Genomic DNA, 19607 nt, shown 5'->3' on the forward strand with positions numbered 1-19607 from the left:
CGGCCTTCAGATGTGGTCAAATGATGCATGTCCACTCTAATACTGTTTACAGAAACGTGCTTTCTATGTTTGGATATATACATACATTTGGAACTAATTTTATTCTGGATTTAAAGGTTCTGATCGGCCTTTCAGGGAGATACTGCAGCTATAAACCTTGATATGTCGATGGCAAACGTAAAGAGGTATCTGCAAAAACTCTCAGCAAACATGCTCTGACGGAGAACCACCGGTAGGGGTCGCCACAGATAGCTTTAGATATCCAAAATGTCCTGTAGTCTCAATTCTGTTAAAACATTTATAAGCAGTAGTACTGAGAACCAGTGAGTCTTGGCCTGCCCTCTTTCAGCCATTATCTTTATGTATTTGTTATGCTTTTCATTGCTAGATTATCCATCAAATGCACCATATTTTGAGGATGTACAATTGTGTTATCATTCAGATTTGTGATGGGGAATCAAGTAGTCCATTTTTTTACGGAGTTTTATATAGAGAGCGCACTTGACCCGGAGGTATCGGGTATCAGAGCGCTTTACACAAGCACCAGTTGCGTTACCTGAAGGAGGACACATTCATTGTTTGATGTATTTACTTTTCTGAGATAGAAGTTACGATTTGAGGCTGCTTTGTTTACTAAGTGCATGTGGCTTGGATGTCCTACTCGACCATGTGCTAGTCACTATTCATAATAGCAAGTTTATTTATTTTATTGTGATGTCAAGATAACGTTCGATTGAAGGCTTTTTTTTGAATTTAAAGACATTTGTGCACATATGCTTTTTTTAATGATACAACGAAAATACTACACCTTTATCAAAAGTATTCACTATGCAATATTTTTCTGTGCATATAGGTGACTGCAGTTAATGCAATTCTTTTAGTCCCCCCGGCAACAAACTGGATCCGGATCTTTTCCTAGCAATTGCTTCTGCACACCAGCAGGTGTCACCACTGAACTCTGCAACGACCTCACACTGCATCGGGAAGTGTTGGTCACAATGGAATCAGTTTTGTTTTCCTAACCTCGTCTGCTCTCCGCTGCTGGACAAAAGTGACTGATTTACAAAAAATGACAGTGTGCAAAAAGCTAGCTTTGGACCGTTTTCGAAGTCTATAACCTACTCAGAGAATGGGAAGATGGCAGTGCAGTACAGAGATGCAGGGACACTGTAAGGAATCTATGGTTAGATAGTGTAGCTAGTAGCTACCAGAAAGAACATTAACAACGGTAAGTAACTTATGCTTCGGTGGATACTTCTAACCACAGATTCCTTACTTTGTGAACCATTTCCAAAGCAATGCCCCTCCAAGGAGATGGGTCTGAGGAGTGGATTTACAACAAGTCTTGCAGGACTCAATGGGAAAAAGTATCCTCTCTGTAAGCTTGAGAATCAATGCAGTAAGCTTGGTAAAAGTAGGGGCAAATACCCATGTGGATGTCAGTGAGATAGCCAAAACCAAACCCCACGGCAACCTACAATATGGTGGAATGAGCCCTATGGACCTCAGGGATCCTTTCTGGCCAAGGTATAACACAGCCTGAGCCAGAGAACAATCCATTACAATAATGTCTAATTCTGGACCACTTGTCCTTTCTTTGCACCAGTTAAACTGAAAAATAATTCAACATTAACAGAGTACTACTTAGACTGGCACACTTCAAGGCCTTACAAATTCGTACCTGCAGGCAGGCGGTAATAAGCTGGATGAGTGGCATGTCCAATATTTTAATTTGTCGTGGTGTAAAATTTATGATTAAAGTGGAAAACCTGTTATCAAAAGCAGATATGGAGTAAATGTACGTGGGTTCCCGCTTTGGGATTTTTAGATTTGGTAATGTTTTTAGAAGTTTTACTGAAATATGACGTTTTTATGTGGTGCTATTTATACATATATATTTTTCCTGTACTTCATGCTTTATGGTTATGATAAACCAAATAAAGTTGTTTTTTGACTGACAACAGAGTACTACTTAGACCAATCAATACAGAAGGTAAGGGAAAGCTGTGGGTCCAAACAGTGCAGCCTCTATAGATGAATATAGTGTAGAAAAGAAAGCAAGAAGCATGATGGACTGCCCTGGGTGGAAAGGTGATATTACTTTTTGAAGAAAGGCATGGGTGCTAAGCATCAGCTTGTTAGGGAAAAAGGTAGTACAGAGAAGCTGAACTGACAAGGCCTGCAGCCCACTGATGCAATCTGCAGTAGTGATGGCAATGAGAAAAATAACAAACACTGTCTTCAAGGTCAAGAGCCTCACGGTGCAGAAGTGGAGAGGCTCGAAAGTAGCACACATCAGGACAGTTAAGGTCTCACCAAGGCACAATATAGAGATTAGGGTAAAGATATTTGAAAGCCCTTTTAAGGAACGCATCACAGCCGGTGACTTGAATAATGAGGGTTAATGGGTATTCCTAATACCAGCCCTAGAAAACAAGCAGAAGAAAGGATGTAGGAAGTTAAATCCTCTAAATAGGTCTTGTTTACTTGAGATATTCTCCTGCCCAAGCCATCACTCAATAGCCTCTACTGGCATGAAGCAAGTTGGCTTTCTGGAAAATAAAGATGGCAAGGATGTAACAAAATCCTGCTATACTGGGTGCTGGTCAGAGATGTCCTTCTCAAGGCTCAGAACAAATTAAAATATCAAGTATTAAAAATATATAAAGAGACGGAGTTAGAAACGTGCGATTCCCTAAGATTGGACTTCTTACAATGCCAACGTAGCCTCCAGCTAAATCAAGTAGGTGGCCTCCAGCTAAATCAAGTAAGTTGGGATGCACACAGAGACCATTTTAGGCCCAGACACACAATGGAAAGTAGAGAAGGTAGACTTCAAATCACTCTGCCCCAAGTGGAAGGGAATAGGCATATACCCTTTGATCAAGTATGACTGCCTGGGTTGGGATGAGGACATGGGTGAAGGATAGGATAATCTAACAAATATAGACTTGGGATGGAAACCAATGCACAGCATCTCCTCGCTCTCCTGGAATACACGTGAGCTTAATAACATATTGAAGCAGCAGATTTTCAGGGTAAAAACAGATCAGTATTCAATCTTGTGTTTCTTGGAGACATGGCTGTACAAGGAACTCCTGCAGATAGATGGGTTCTTGAAAATCCACCAGAAGGCATTAAATAATGCAGCAGGGCGTCCTTCGGGCGATGATAACAATGATATCTACCAAAATTGCCTCTAGGGTATAGGAGAATAAGACACATTGCAAATGGGCCCTTGCCTGTGGTGTACAATTTTTCATCATTTTCAATGTTTATTTAAATGCAAGAGGTCACCTTAATTATAATGAAAATATGAAACTGTTCAAAGAAGATGTGGCCAATAAAGGCCCACTCTACCCACAATACTTGTTAGTCCTAATGGGGGATTTTAATCACAAATTGGTTCCAGAGATGGTGGACCAAAGGTACAAAAAATTACTGTCCGATTTTAATATACAGCGTGCCTACTTTTCAGTAAACAAAGCTAAAGGATGGGAAGTAGCCTTGTTAGATTTTCTTACATCAAATGGGTTGGTAAATCTTAACGGCTGTGTGTTTGAAGCCACCCCAGCAAGGAAAACCTTCTAGTATGGCAATCAATTGCCCAATAGATTATGTTTTTGTGCAAGCGTGGGCCTTCAATTAATTAGGAAATTTGAGGTTCTACAAATAGAGGGCAGTGACCACTATCCATTAAATACAACCCTTAATCTGGACATTGCTCCAAGGAAGACGAAGGTACTTCCTATAAAGGTTTGGTAACCGAAACATCTAAGTTCAAGAATATCCAAAAACATACACGTTTATTGAAGTGTGGTAAATAAATTATTACCCTGGCAGAATTTCTAGGCATTAACAAAGTATCATGCATCAAGTGAGAAGCAGAGTCCGTGGTATCTGAGTTAAAATGGGCTTTATTCCAATAACTCGAGTCAAAGGGAGAATATGTTCCATCACCTCTGAGGTTCAGGAAGAGTCTTCTAACAATTATTTACTGAACATAGTATATATACATTTCTTGTACATAGGCTGAGCAGAGCATGAAAGAAAATGAGATAAGAACATGTGGGTGTACATGAGGGTGTGTACTTTGATGAGTCATAGGTAGGTGATAGGTAGGTGTCATAGGTGGGTGGTACACAGAGGAGGAGTTTGCATGACCAGCTCGAACTGTGTCCTAATTGTGCAATTTGAGCATGATGTGCAATTGACGTGTAACTGGGAGGAGGCTGACTTTCAACCTAGCAGAGAGATCTCTTATGTCAAGGCGACCAGCACATCTAGTACAACTGATATCTAGAGTCAGCAAGCAAAAGAAGCAAAGGTTGTTCGTCACTAAAAGACAGAGAGGGCATATTTATTCGTTGCATGAGCTTTCTATGGGTGCAAGCACTGTAATATACTTAATTGGAGACAGAATGGCTAGGCCCTATCTCCCTCGGACGGGTTCTGTTTACTTTTCCTCAGATAACTGTTATTCATAATACTGTCTTGGCAGGCCTCTTGCTGGGCTTCTCTCGGCTGAGCTAGAAGTATGCGAGGTCAGAGGGACGTAACTGCAGCTTCAGTGTGTCAGGAGTCATGAACTGCAAATACATGGGCCTTATGCTACCTTAACGTTTGGGAGACTTTGATGACTGGCATTTCTAATGCAGGACATGATTGCAGGGGCCTAGTGATTCAGGCCACTACAGGGAATATGCATGGATGACATGCACACACATGTAACATAGGGTATATGTAGTGGACATATTGGGTCAGGCAAAATATCATTTTCCTCATTCCCTCCTTGTCCCCTACATAACCCTTTAGGATACATCTATATTCATGAGACCGTATAGTTCATCATACAGAATCATTTGTTCATCTTTAACTCTTTGTTTACGTGGATGGGGAACACAGGCAGTGGCACACAGGCCGCAAATCGCCGGGCCGCACTGCAGACAGAGACAGCAACCAAATACCATAAGTAGGGCCATTCCTAGGAAGGACATAACTTTCCATCCCCACGCAGATATTACACCCCAGAACCAACTGGACCAAGTCCATGTGCCTGGGTCTTGATGTATGACATTAGCAATTTTGTGGAGCCTTGTTATTGCTTCGTACACAGATGGTGCATTATCTGGGATGAAAATGCAACAACTAGATCGGATGACTCTACAAGCTCCTCCCCTATCCGCCAAGATGACGTCTAGAACGAGGCGGTTTTGAATAACGACAAGTCTAATAGCAGACTGTTCCTGGGTCAAGTTCGCCAGGGCAGATGCAGTTATATTTACAACTGTTTCAAGAGTCCTTGTTAACCTGCGTATCAGTTTACTGTTTTGGACGGGACCTATGAAGAAAAAGAATCCTCTGTTGAAATCTGTATATTGCTCCCAAGCTGTTTCAGTCTGATCGATCCCTGCGGAATCTGTCTCTCTCTTTTGTCTAACATGTTCTAGTCGTGAATCTCTATGATAATTTGATGGGGCTAGAAAAACGGGTGGCAATAAGAATGCTATATAACAAGTCCCCCCCCAGTCTAAGGGCAGATGTACATAGGCTGTCTGACCGCAAATGAAATAGGTATGGCGTGATGTTTTGAAAGATGAAAGTCCGTTATCATCAAACTCTACTACAGTGTTACACTTGCTGTGTCCCATATGTACTGAGCCTTTCTTACTAACACATAAATCACCTTTTGCTGGCAGGACTGAAATAAACGGTGGACCTGTGTTTTGCTTGGGCTGAACGTTTAACATTATAAAATTAACAGATGCATTTCCCTGTTCGTACTCTTCATTCTCTAAATCGGTTCCCTTTCTTTGGGGGAATCCGTCTTTGTCTGGAAAGCATGCTTCATTCATTACTTTATTCAGGTTTCCATATATCCAGCCACCTGGATAAGCTATGTACCTTCTATCTATTGAGGTCATTAGAGCAAACCATGCTCCACACGAACCATTGTGTGAGAACGGTAAAGGGTAGAAGGGCAAGACTCCCTTCGTCTCTTGATAAGGTGGCATTTGGCCACATACCCAGCAATCGGTCGCATTGCTGGTCTGATGAGAATGGTGTAACATTCGAATAAATGTATTGTTACGTAGTGCAAGTCGATATGACAATTCATGGGGAGGCAGGTCACTAAATGTATGCTCTATGGTACTGTTACTGGAAGAGTGTATATGTGAGGAAATGGGAAAGAAAACATGTAGCAATAAACTAACACCAATTATAACAATGCACAGAATAAAAAGGATGATCAAAGTAACTATACACCTACTGCGTAATATCTTGCAGTACTTTTCCTTCTTATCTCTCTTCTTGCTATTCTCATATGTGATCTTATACATGTCAGAATCGAGTCTAACCGATTCACCACCGGGTGGGCTTAAACAATTAAACTACGTCTGACTTGCTAGTTCTTAATCTAGACCTATACTCTTGCTGAGGGGTATTTTCTAGCAAAGGTCAGTGTTCTTTATTAAAAGTTCCAAAGTTCCAAATAGTGATGAAGGTGAGTTCGGCCTTTACGTCCTTCCACCAACTTTGGCGTCTTCCAACGTGGCTCAAGGGGACTTGAACGATCAAAAATCCGGACACAAGTATAGAATCCTCTGGTGCTATGGCATGTTCCTTGACCTGGGTGTTGTCAGGGAAGGCAGCAGCAACCTGTGAACAACAAGAGAGTAGTGCAGAAATCAAGGAAGCCAGGTAATCTGTCAGCATGTTACTGTCAACATCAGTTATTTTCTTTGGCATAGGCGTACCTCACATATATCACCACATAATTATGTGGTAAATAAAATATAGTTCATAAGGAGATAGGCCTGTTCTGGAATGAGCTACCATACGCATGTAAAAGAGGGCAACCGGCAAGGCCACCATCCAATCCACGCCTTTTTCTGTACAGATCTCAGCAACTTTTGTCTTAATTGTCTGATTATGTCTTTCTACAAGGCCTGCTGCTTCTGGGTGTCGTACACAATGGAACTTCTATCCTAACAGAAGTGACACTTGTTTCATTAATTCAGAAGAAAATGGCTGACTGTTATCAGAATAGATGACACGGGGCAATATCTGGGGAAGAACTCGTGCACTAATTGCCTGGCTGTTGTAACAGCAGTATAATCTGGAACTGGATATGCTTCTGTCCATCTAGACAGTGCACACACAACTACTAGGACATACTTGTTAAACCTCTACATCTGTCCATTTGGATATAATCCATCTGGAGAACTTCAAAAGGGTGGTCAGGAGGATGAAATCCGCCTTGTTCCACCGGAATGCCTTTACCTGGATTGAACTGGCAACAGATCATACATGTTCACAGATCATACATGTTCGCACTTTCAGTTTCACTGCTGCACGTAGGTGCTTGTTAAACCAAATATTCTGTAAGCTGTCTATCATTGCCTTCTCTCCTAAGTGTGCGGGACTATGTGCTGTGCTTATGATTACTTGTACCATAGAATCTGAAACCATGTGCTTTTTCCCTTAGTCATCCAACCTTGGTCAGTCTGGACCCCTCCTTGTTCAGTCCATTTCTTTATCTCATCTGTTGTGGCATGTGTCTGTATGTCGAGTACATCTTGAGTGGGATCCCTGACTGTCATACATTATGTCAGTAATGGTACCTCTGTCCTTGTCGTGTCTGTTGGTGTCTGGGCTGTCTGAGCTGTTCGGTCTGCCAGGTCATTACCCTGGGAAATGGTGTCTGTAACTTTGGTGTGAGCTTTATATTATACTTTATATCAAAATGGCTGCCTTCTGTGTAGTTAACTGTATGAGCGGTTTGCTAGATATGCATACTGGGGAATCCATTGCCTACAGTAAGAAGTGAGGCCAATAAAGGCACGTACTTCCTTTTGTGTCCTGGGCTGTGAAAGGTTAGTAATGAGCTGTATGATTCTTGTGTTAGCGGTCTACCGTGTTAGCTGTATACCTGGTGTACCCTCCTTGGAAAGCAAGTGTTGTACACCACTTGCTTTACACAGAAAGTACAAGACTGTCAGAGATGCAATGTCACAGTCTGGTTCTGATCTTGCTGTAATTAGAATGTCGTTTATGTACTGTATCAGTGCTGTGTTGGTAGGCATGTAAACACTGTCCAGCCGTTCCTTTAGTGTCTGACTGTAAATGCTAGGGCTCACTGTCATCAATCTAGCAAAAATAAATGACATAGAAATAAACAAATAAAGAAAAATGAATTTTCAATTCAAAAGCTCTGCAGTTTACAAAAAAAAAAAAAAAATCCTACTCTAGATCTTGGGAACAGTATGACCATACTACCTACAATATGTTCTCTAAATGTATTTGAATAAAACCAAAGTATTCTTGTCATAGACAGAAGGCTGGAGCCTCTGTGAGAAACAGCCCCTCCCTCTAGAATTATGTTCGCGCTCGGAGTTTTGAATCAACTCCAAGCCGGGCTACACTGAGATCTACAATTGAATGACTGCCAGATGCTGAACTCATTGCAAGAGCAAGACTCCTGCCAATTATTCTGTTTACACTACTGAGGGACAAACTTATACATTTGCAAGCGTGACTTATCTGAAGTCAATGAAGCTCTCAATGTTGACCGTTTCAGAGGAGCAACTTGGCCCCCCTTTACATAAACATTGTCTCCGTGGCTCGTCAAGTATTTTTATTCTGTTCGCGAAGGAAGCCTGACTTAGCTGGAGAACAGCCAATAATCGTCCGCGGAAAGGAATTGGAGGATGGCCAATATCAACAAGACAGGCACTCCAAGAGAGAAAAAGCCCTCCCTTTACATAAACATCATTTACTGGGAACCAGGCCATCTCGGACGGACAGTGTCTCAAGGTCAAAAAAACACATTCCTTGTACTTCAAAACATATCTGTTCCCAGGCCAGAACCATTAGTAAATTAATAAAGACATGTATTTTTCTGTAACTGAGTGACATGCTAGCATTTTAAAATAATTCTGTACTGCTACTTAAAAGCTCCACTTTCTAAAAAACACTTTTGTCTACCTAATTCAGCTAGAAGGCAAGACATTTTAAACATGGGCATTTGTTTAGCATGCAAATTAGCACACATAAAAGGGACAATTTGCTTCTGCACACAATGCTAAGCACTTTGCAGTTGAGAGAAAAAAAAACGAATTATCATGGACTGTTGCGTCGGGACTGTTCTCTGCATATATCAATTGAGCCTTCTCCACTAAATGTTTATCTGAAACCCTCTGTGTAAGTATTGCAGCCCTGAATCAGACATAATAAATCCTATTTTCCAAGTCTTGCTTAATGAACACTGCTTTTACCGTGCAATATTATACCTTTCTATCAGCAGCCTGTCAAAGTACATAGGTGAGCCTTGAAACTAAATGAATGCAAATCAAACTAATGTAGGGGACTCTTAGCAATGCACTAAGATGGTAGTGTATTGTAGCTATCAAAAAGGGCCACGTTCATTAATTTACAAATAGCCATTTTCCTAAGTGAGTGGGATAACTGTCACACGCTATTCTAAAGGGCAGCTTGCATTGGGAAAAATATTCTGTAGAAACATTCCTATTTAATCAAAAAACACTGTTGCATTACACTAATTTAAAAGCACATTCTAAGATGGGTCTGTTCTATAATTTCTTCTCAACCGTGAAAACATTAAAGCACTCTTTGTGGTGCAAACCCTTATCTCACATTTCAGAAATACGCCCATTGGATAACATGGCAAATCGCACCTCCACACAAAACATGCTTTTTCCACCACTTCCACAGCTCAAATCCTTTTCAAATTTTGCATCACAGTAGTCCAAGCTATTCCCTAAATCCTCACCAAAAAGCAACCAAATCCCTCCACTGCAACGGGTACGAATTTCCGCTCAAAAACACGCCCCCCCCCCAAACACCAAAAAACGCCAAAATCCCTCCACACCTTGTTGATCAGCATGTTAAAACAAATACTGCCTACTCAGTACAAGATATTAACTCTTCGGCAGCTGAAGCACAATCTTTCCCCAATGACTGCAGTATATGGGAAAGTCATGAACTCATCTCTCCACGTTATCACATCACACGTACGCACATCTTCAAAACATTTTCTCTAAGCACTTGAAAGAGATCCAGCTCTCTCCTGCCTAACGTAACGGCTAGGGACCTGATGATAACATGCTCTGCACAAGCCATAACTACATGGCGCTATTCACAAGCCATATTTACAAGAAACTCAACAAGTCACAAAAATGACACGCTATTCACAAGGCATATTTACAAGGAGCTATACTTAGGAAAATTCAACATACTACTCACAAGTCTTAATCACAAGGCGCTATTCACAAATAAACCAACTAGTTACTCACAAGGCACTTTCGCAGTCCAGAAGGGACTCGTCTAGATACAAGGAAATGAATTCTTCAGATGCTGTCGACTTATTTTACATACTCTAAAGGGTACACGTGGTGGCGTTCTCTACCTACTGGGTCTTTCTGAGGTGGTCACTTTAGCTAGTTTTTCAGACAGAACGGGATAAATACCAGTTAACAATGGCATTTCTTGGCTTGTTTAGCTCTCTCTGCTTTATTGAATTCTTTCTCTGTTCTCCTATGTCACTCTTTGCGCCATAACTCAATGGCATCTTTCTGAGAGTGTCTTGACTTCTTTCTCCAAATGGCGTTTAGCCCATGCTTATTATACATAAAATGACCAGGTGTGTCTCTAGGCCGGATATTAACTGTCTATTCTAGTAAACCTCTTCTGGTCCCTATCTGACGTAATTTTGAAAACAGAAACCAATACAATGGAAACACAATACACAAAAATAGGCTGTAACAATCAACAATCATTCACACTAAAACAACATAACATTGAAACACTAAAACAGATACAACCTAAACTGATACAGAGAGTTAAACATGTTAAACATGTGCACTGAAAATACAGTACAACCATACCGGTCCCAAAAATTGAGACACGTCTTTACCGGGCCCACGTTTAACCGTGGACCCGTCTTGACCGTTCACACGTTTTACCGTGGGCCCGTCTTGACCGTTCCCATTTAAAATGAGCCCGTCTTGAAACTTGATACATTTCCCATAGTGGTACTCACCGGGAAAGCAGAACTTGAAACTTGAAGGCCTCGGAAACTTGACTTGACTACGCTTGCGCCTTGGAACAGGTGGACCTCTGGAGACCTCGGACCTTGCTCTCTCACGGGCTGGGCCTCTGGTTGAGACGATCCGCGTTCCTCACCGCCTCACATGGATGCCTGATCGCAGTCCGTCCTCCTCCTGGGCCTGAGGGAGTAAGCAGGAAGTCCTGCTGGCGCGCTTTGAAGTCCGTCACGGCTGTAGAAGGGGGCAAAGACTAGACCGACAACTCCGGCGAGTGGGGAAAGGGATATGTGCCTGTTCGGGCGCCAAATTATGTGGTAAATAAATTATTACCCTGGCAGAATTTCTAGGCATTAACAAAGTATCATGCATCAAGTGAGAAGCAGAGTCCGTGGTATCTGAGTTAAAATGGGCTTTATTCCAATAACTCGAGTCAAAGGGAGAATATGTTCCATCACCTCTGAGGTTCAGGAAGAGTCTTCTAACAATTATTTACTGAACATAGTATATATACATTTCTTGTACATAGGCTGAGCAGAGCATGAAAGAAAATGAGATAAGAACATGTGGGTGTACATGAGGGTGTGAACTTTGATGAGTCATAGGTAGGTGATAGGTAGGTGTCGTGGGTGGTACACAGAGGAGGAGTTTGCATGACCAGCTCGAACTGTGTCCTAATTGTGCAATTTGAGCATGATGTGCAATTGACGTGTAACTGGGAGGAGGCTGACTTTCAACCTAGCAGAGAGATCTCTTATGTCAAGGCGACCAGCACATCTAGTACAACTGATATCTAGAGTCAGCAAGCAAAAGCAGCAAAGGTTGTTCGTCACTAAAAGACAGAGAGGGCATATTTATTCGTTGCATGAGCTTTCTATGGGTGCAAGCACTGTAATATACTTAATTGGAGACAGAATGGCTAGGCCCTATCTCCCTCGGACGGGTTCTGTTTACTTTTCCTCAGATAACTGTTATTCATAATACTGTCTTGGCAGGCCTGTTGCTGGGCTTCTCTCGGCTGAGCTAGAAGTATGCGAGGTCAGAGGGACGTAACTGCAGCTTCAGTGTGTCAGGAGTCATGAACTGCAAGTACATGGGCCTTATGCTACCTTAACGTTTGGGAGACTTTGATGACTGGCATTTCTAATGCAGGACATGATTGCAGGGGCCTAGTGATTCAGGCCACTACAGGGAATATGCATGGATGACATGCACACACATGTAACATAGGGTATATGTAGTGGACATATTTGGTCAGGCAAAATATCATTTTCCTCAGAAGGCTCTCCAACACAAATATTGGGAATTTACTGTTGAAGAGGTACCCTTTGATATTTTTTACCATGGTATAAGGATATAATGAAAGAGGTTGTCGCATGTATAAAAGTCAAATTGGAGGTTTTTAATAACATTCAAGATGAAAGTATTCTCGGGGTGGCAAGACGGTGTCAGTGTAAATCTACGCCGCTCAGCCGCGCACGCCATGCTTTTCAACCATCGGCTATGCGGACTGACCAGCAATGCTGAATCTGCGAGGGAGCAGGACGTGAGTGTGGCGGCTCCGTTTCAAAGCTCGCGGAGACGTTAAAGATACTGTTTATCGCTGTGAATTTGCCGCTCTTGGAAGAGCTATACATTTGTTTTTGTGCCACTGGATTCTGTCCTACTTTGTTGCTCTTGCGCTCACGCTCGCTCCGGCATTTCTTACCCCCTCGCTACCAGCACGAAGATGACAGTGGAGCCTAAGGATGCCTTCTAGAGGGGCCAAAACTGGGAAAAGCAATAAGTTATAGGCAGTCCAGCCCTCGCAAGTGAGCACAGCTCCTGGTGAAGATATGGCGTTGGACGATTCTACAAAAGGTAAACGAGAGGCTAGCAGCCTTAAAAGGGCCACCGGGAAACATGGGGGCAGCAGGGGTGCTGTGGGTACAAGGGAGAGCTCTCAACCAACTATAGTTAAAATGCTCACTGGACCCAAGGTGCCACCTCCTAATTCAGACACTGCTTTAGACAATGCCTCAAGCTTTACACCCTCTGCTATGCTTGAACTAGATCGCCCGCTTATAGAAGTTCAAAGGAGTCTGAACCCTGAACCAAAGCCCGCTGTGCTAAAAGAAAGCTGCACGCTTGCACAAAAGGAAGAATCTCAAGCTCTCAGCGAGAAGCCGGAAAATCAAAGTAGCACAGAGGGACCGGTGGCCTTAGTGAACTTATCTGCTAACTTGTTTTCTATTACTCCTCCAACTTAAGATGTAGCGAGAGCCATATCAGACTCAGGCTTAATGTAAATTGAGTTTGGCCTCTCAACCTTTTCAGTTCCAAGTGCCACCAGTTCCAAGCAGTTGGATGAAATCGAGACTGGTTCAAATTGCCTAGTCACAGGTATCACAGACTATATTCTGGCAGCAGAATCCAACCCTGGCCTCTGAGCTCCCTGGACCCCCAGAGATTAATGGCGAAAAGTTCTACTCTGTCTCAGATGGTTCTCTGACAACCTCGGACGGAGATCAAACTAGCTCTAGCTAAGATGTCAGCATTGACCTTTCTAAAAATACAGGAACTGTGCAGCATCAGAAGAAAATCAGAAATCCTTCGAAGAGACGCAGCCAACTCAAATGAGACTATACAGATTCGCAAATGTCCTATCCCCTGTGCGAAGCAACAGAACAGACTTCAACCTGGGAAAATACTAAACCAACAACAGAGATTCTGGCAGAACCCTCCCTTGCCTCAATTCTGGCCTCTATTAAAGAATTTCAAGAAGAGGTAGGCTGCGACAATCGAGCAGCTAAGGGGGCTGCTAAAAAGCTGCAAGGGGGCTTACGAAAGCTTAATAAAAAATGTGCTGACATTAGTGAGCGTGTCTGTATGGCTGAAGGCTGAACGGAAAACCTAGAATCAGAAGTATCCATTCCCAAAGAGACAGGGGTCAGCTCACGACGCATGCTTAAAGGACATCAGGATGAAAATGGAGGAGCAAGAAAATCGGCAGCGCAGAAACAATCTCCGCCTACTAGGTATCCTGGAAGGAGTTGAGGGAGACGACCCAAGGCGATACATCGTGAAGCTGCTGCGCGAAACCTTCCCGGATCAATCGAGTTGGGACTGGGACTATGAAGTTCAACAAGCACATCGCTTCCCCTTTAATCCAAAACGACGACAAAATGGCAGCAACTCATCTGGAGAAAAACCTATGGCTTTTTTAGTGTTCTTTGGGAACTTCCTCCTTAGACAATTTGTCTATGATCAGGCCCGCCCGAACTCATTAAAGGGGAGCAACGGTGTGATGTTCTTCGCTAAACACGACTTCTGTCATACAACGGTAGAGCGCAGATGGTATCTGCGCCAACTAATTACCCGCTTTCAGCAGCTAGGTGCCCAAGTGTTTTTAATGAATCCTGCCAGATTAACAGTTATCCTGAATGGGTCTACCCGGATCTTCGTGTCTGAGGTCAAGGCAGGGGAATACCTGGGGGAGGTCAAGGCAAAAAAAAAGGAACAAGTAAAGGCTAGCAAAAATGTATCAGAACTAGAGATATATGTTAAGGTAGTCCGATGGAATACCTTTCTCTTATTACATCTGATCGATGGGGAAGTTATCTACCAGATATATTTTTTGGGGGCTTTTTGATAAACCAGCAGGGGTTGGGAGCCCTCTCTTTCACTGGATTCGATCCAGTAGGTATATCTTGCGTTCCCCCCTTGTGCTCAAATACATATGGTACAACTAGTCTAAGGCTGATAATCTCTTCTGTTAAAATATAAGGTGCGGAATAGCGACAAGGACTTCTCACTGACAACCATCATTCAAGGTTTCCCTGATTGCTCTATTTTTGGGGAGGGAGGGATGGGGGGAATGGAATGGTCACGGTATGGTGGTGGTGAGGATCATGTTATTTGGAAGTTTTTTATCGTCAGGTGGCACTAAAACACAGAAAGAGAAGGGAAAATAACTAAGTAAAGAGAATAGAAAAAGGAAAAGGAAAAATACACAAATGAGTAATTACCAGGATGATGTGGGCCCCACAAAACGTATGATGATCAATACTGTACACTCAAGAGTAAAGCAAAAAAAAAGTATTCCGTATGAATAAACAATATTCCTTAAAAATTGTGTTGGTGATTTATCTCTGGTCTGAACGACACCCTGAAAAGACAGACGGTAGCTCAGGGTATGCGCTTACTGGGAGCTGAAGTAATCACCCTCCAGGAAACACACGTAGAGGGATACCAGAAACATTTATTGAACTCTCTGGGGTATAGGGTTATTGGAGGGGGCACACAGGGGGCAAAGACAAGAGGGGTCGCAGTTTGGCCTCAAAACAGACACCCACTGAATGCATGCAGGGTGAAAACGGACCCTCTTGGTAGATGGGTTATTGCGGAATGTCATCTTCCCCCTAATTTGGCCTTTACACTATGTTCCATTTATGGAAGCAATACGGATGACTCCGGGGTCATTAACTGGATCACAGGCAAGCTTGCACAATGGTCTCTTCCAATGGTAATATGTGGGGACCTAAACATCAATCTACCTAGCAATTGGAAAGCAAGTGATCACTGGCCCCATACAGGGAGGAAGCCCAAAGTATACCAAGCCCTACTCAATCTAATCCAAACCCACAGGCTTAGGGATGTATGGGCCACTTTAAAACCAACTCAGCCAGGCAATACCTACTCTCAGCCCCGCATCTTTCCCTTGCTAGATTAGACTATTTTTTTGTTTCTTCTTCATTACTCCAAGGTTGCTCTGTAGAGACTGCCCGCGTTTCATGTCAGATCACAATCCTCTCATTTTAAACATTAGTGGGCTGGGTATTAGGGTGAAAACCTCGAACTGGAGCTTCGAAAGAGCCTTACTTTATGATGAAGGATATCAATTATATATGCAGGGGTGGATCAAAGAGTTTCTGGAGATCAACATAGGGTCTGCAGCAGTGAGATTCGTATGGGATGCAATGAAGGCGGGTATCCGTGGGGAGACCCTGCTGTACTCTATAAGGAAGAACAAAAAAGAGAAAGAACAACTTTTAAGGATGCAAGATAAGATGCAAAAGGCAGAGGAGAAACTAACCCTAGCAGTTCAATCTGGTGTTGAAATCGAAGCTGCTCAATTAGAAGTAATAGCCAGCAAGGCTGAAATAGGGTCTATATTCGCTGAGAAAACCGCTGCAAAATGGGCTCCTGCTAGAGAAAAAATATATGAATGTGGCGACAGCATTGGCCATCAACTTGCCCTTAGAATCAGACAGCAAGTGTCTGCCAGTGAGATTACATCAATCCAACTGAGCTCTGGCGAGATCACGAATGATGCAATCAAGATTCGCAAGGCATTCTGTGAATTTTACCAGAATCTGTATTCCGAGGTCAATGTAGGGTCTTTAAAATTGAGAGAGGATGAAAGTTTGGCATATCTGGATAAAATGACTCTAGTGGAACTCAGTGTAGAAGATCAGGATCAACTTGAGGAATCCCCCGCATGGGAAGAGATAGCTAAAGACCTGGCAAGCCTTCCTGATGGGAAAGCGCTGGTGCTGATAACATCCCGGTAGAGTTTTACAAAATATTCGCCCCTCAGTTAAACACTCTCTTTACTTTATTGGTATTTTCTATTTTTAACGGTGCACCTCTCCCAGATTCCTGGTCCAACGCCAAGATAGTAATATTCCCAAAGAAGGATAAAGCTCCACTTGAAATGGGATCATATCGATAAATAACTTTAATGAATTGTGACTTTAAAATTTACACAACAATCTTTGCAATGAGACTATCCCTAAGAATAGAGTCCTTGGTATCACCATGGCAACATCAGTTTATCCCCAAAAAAAGCACAATGAATACATCCGCAGGGCCATCACCTTGCTAGATGCAGCTCAGGTATCAGGAGACCAGATCTCGCTAATTCTACTTGACGCTGAAAAAGCATTTGATCGGGTCTCCTGGTCATTCCTCTGGGGTGTAATGAGAAAAATGTGCTTTGGCCCTAAGGCAATTCGAGTCATACAAGCTCTCTACAATACTCCCACAGCTAATATATCAATTAATGGGATCCTGACGGAGCAGATTAAAATATCACAGGGGAGTCGCCAAGGTTGTCCGTGCTCACCCCTGCGCTTTGCCCTATATATAGATCCTTTTATAAAGGCAATAGAAAACAATCAATCTATTCGAGCAGTGAGCAGACTTGGACTAGATTCTAAGATCATGGCTTATGCCAACAATCTGGCGGTAGTTACCCCTGATCCTCAAAGCGCCATTAATGCCCTAGAACAAGAGGCAAAAATAATTGGAAAAATCTCGGGGTACGCCCTTAATCAAGACAAGACCCAGATTATTACAAACAATCAAACTAACTGGATAGATGGCCGGGTGGTTCAAACAGCGAAATATCTGGGGGTAATCTTAGCTGCTAACACAGACCTGATAGTAGAGAAAGACTTGATTCCGCTGGCGAAAGAGACTAAAAGGGCACTCAAACAGCTAAATAATTTACATCTAACCATCATGGGGCGGTGTAATGTTAGTAAAATGTCTTATTTCCCTAAGCTATTATACTTTTTTAGGGCTATCCCTTTAGAGATTGGCAAAGTAATGCTTCAGAGATTTGACCAGATTTTCTCCCAATTTGTCTGGGCATACTCTTGACCAAGGCAAGCTTACAAACTGCTTTCCCTTCCCCGGCATGGAGGTGGTTGGGCGCTCCCTAATTTAAGATTCTACTACTGGGCCTCGGTCATGCAATATAGCGCGGAGCTGCTCCAAGAACATTCATATATTCCAAATGCAGGCCTCCCGTCTCCCTTTCAATTGATACTTGGGGAACAGACCCGTGGATGTCTCTGGGGGCAGCTTTCTTTCGGATATTATAAATGGGTAAGATTCAAGACCCTGATGAGTACCTATAAAGTTTTCCACAACATCCGTAAAACTTTAGGGCTGGGCAGACGGAACTATTATTCTCCTATTAATAATAATCTTAATCTACCAGCAATTTTCGGGGCTTCCTATCTTCAAGAATGGTACAGAGCAAGAATCCTAAAAATGGGAGACCTGATAACTACCGATGGTAATAAAACATTCTGCGAACTTAAAACAAAATATCATCTGAGGGAACAAGAGACTTTCAAATATATTGCTGTAAGAGACTTTCTAACCCGTAAAACAGGGGGGACTACTGGTTTTTCCAAAATAGACCTTATTAACAAACTAAAAAATCCCACCTTACCTAGGATTGGATATATCTATGCTACATTAATTAGTTTAATGCCTGATGATATGCGTAGTATAGCTAATAGTTGGCAAGCGAAATTGAATATTCCTTTTAACATCTTTAACCAGGCAATACGATCCGCTAAGAAAGATCTACTATCTGCTAAGCTACAGGCACAATTTTATAAGACCGCATTTTTTTTTTATATATCTCACCTAGCAGAGTTGCTAAATGGGGAACAGCGACAGGAACACTCTTCCCTAGATGCTTGAATATAGCACAGACTGTCACATGTTCGCAACTTGTCCCCAACTTTCACCTCTGCTGGGACTGATACACAACTTTTTTATTAAAGTCCTTTCTCAGTAAATTCAGTTAACTCCTACGATTGTTTTACTAGGTACGCAAGATAAGATTAGCAGAAAGAACGGGGCGCACTAATTTTTGTGGCTATGACCATATTACCTCTTTGTATAGCTTCATCCTGGATAGATCCAAATCCCCCATTATTTTTTCACTGGCTAGCCCAATTGATAGCTACATGCCATATGGAAAAGGCCATATTCTCAATGAAGGGAATCCAGGGAAAAAGAAGGGTCTAGCTATCTGGGAACCCTTAACTGCTTGGCTCGGATAGATAAATACAACGGGGTCTCCGAAATGTAAGCATTAATTCATGTTTTTGTTCACTCTTTTTAGTACCTCCTGGTTCACCAGGGAGGATTTACTAATTCCATGAATTTAGAATGTAGGCGATACCCTAGGTTAAGAAAGTTCCTCCTGTAAGACTCTCAGGGAACTCACAACAGAGTCACTATTTCATTAACATTATTAGTGCCATGTAGTGTTGAAATGCATAGCTATAAAGTATAGTATTTGCTACGAGAGTATGTGTTTGTTGTTGTTTTTGTTTACAATACAATTCTTATCTCTTTCTCTCTCTTTTCTATTTTTTTATCGATTTTTTGTTAACACTAGAAAATTCTTATTTGTATTAGGCCATTCTTCACCACGAGTCAATTTTGTTGTTATAGCTTCGGGGTGGAGGGAGGGCAGGGCCGAGGGGTTTGCTCGACATGGCTCTTATCTTTGCACTGACTTTTGTATTTTCAAATAAAAAATAAATACAAAAATAAAAAATTTAAATAAAAAAATAAATAACATTCAAGATAAAAATAAGATTGAGAAATACTCCAGAAATAGCTGGTTTGATATGGAATGCAGACTTTTAACATGAAGAATAAGGAAGCTTGGAAGATATACAAGGTTCTCTAGAAATAAAGTGGGTATATTACATCTTCGAAATTTAAGGAAAGAGTTTAAAAACGTAG

At 42.1% G+C, this 19607-nt stretch overlaps 1 protein-coding gene across 2 annotated transcripts in view; it reads right to left on the reverse strand.

Annotated features, from left to right (window-relative positions):
• TTC39C (tetratricopeptide repeat domain 39C) overlaps positions 1 to 19607 on the reverse strand; it is a 497992-nt gene that overhangs the window by 144848 nt on the left and 333537 nt on the right. The gene's annotated exons all lie outside the window — the stretch shown is intronic.

Source organism: Lissotriton helveticus, chromosome 4_1 (assembly GCF_964261635.1).
Source record: "Lissotriton helveticus chromosome 4_1, aLisHel1.1, whole genome shotgun sequence".
NCBI classification, from domain to species: Eukaryota; Metazoa; Chordata; class Amphibia; order Caudata; family Salamandridae; genus Lissotriton; species Lissotriton helveticus.